Raw genomic sequence first — 343 nt, forward strand, 5'->3', positions numbered from 1 at the left:
GAGACTCCGTTTAAAAAAAAAAAAAAAAAAAAAAAAAAAAAGAAAAAGACAAAAGAAAACTATTTGAGAAGTTCTGTGTTACCTGGAATTAGGCAAGTACGTGTATGTGTGTGTGCATGCACACTTGCCTAATATATTTACATGTATATATTTTGTTTATTTTTAAGGGATGGGGTCTCACTCTGTCACCCATGCTGGAGTACAGTGGTACAATCATAGCTCAACACACAGCTTGCAACCATGAGCTTCTAGGCTCAAGCAATCCTCTGTCTCAGCCTCCCAAAGTGTTTGGATTACAGGCATGAGCCACTGTGCTGTGCCTATATTTTGACTTAATGTTTTA

The sequence above is a fragment of the Mandrillus leucophaeus genome, unplaced genomic scaffold, assembly GCF_000951045.1.
Source record: "Mandrillus leucophaeus isolate KB7577 unplaced genomic scaffold, Mleu.le_1.0 Scaffold39, whole genome shotgun sequence".
In the NCBI taxonomy this organism is placed as follows: Eukaryota; Metazoa; Chordata; class Mammalia; order Primates; family Cercopithecidae; genus Mandrillus; species Mandrillus leucophaeus.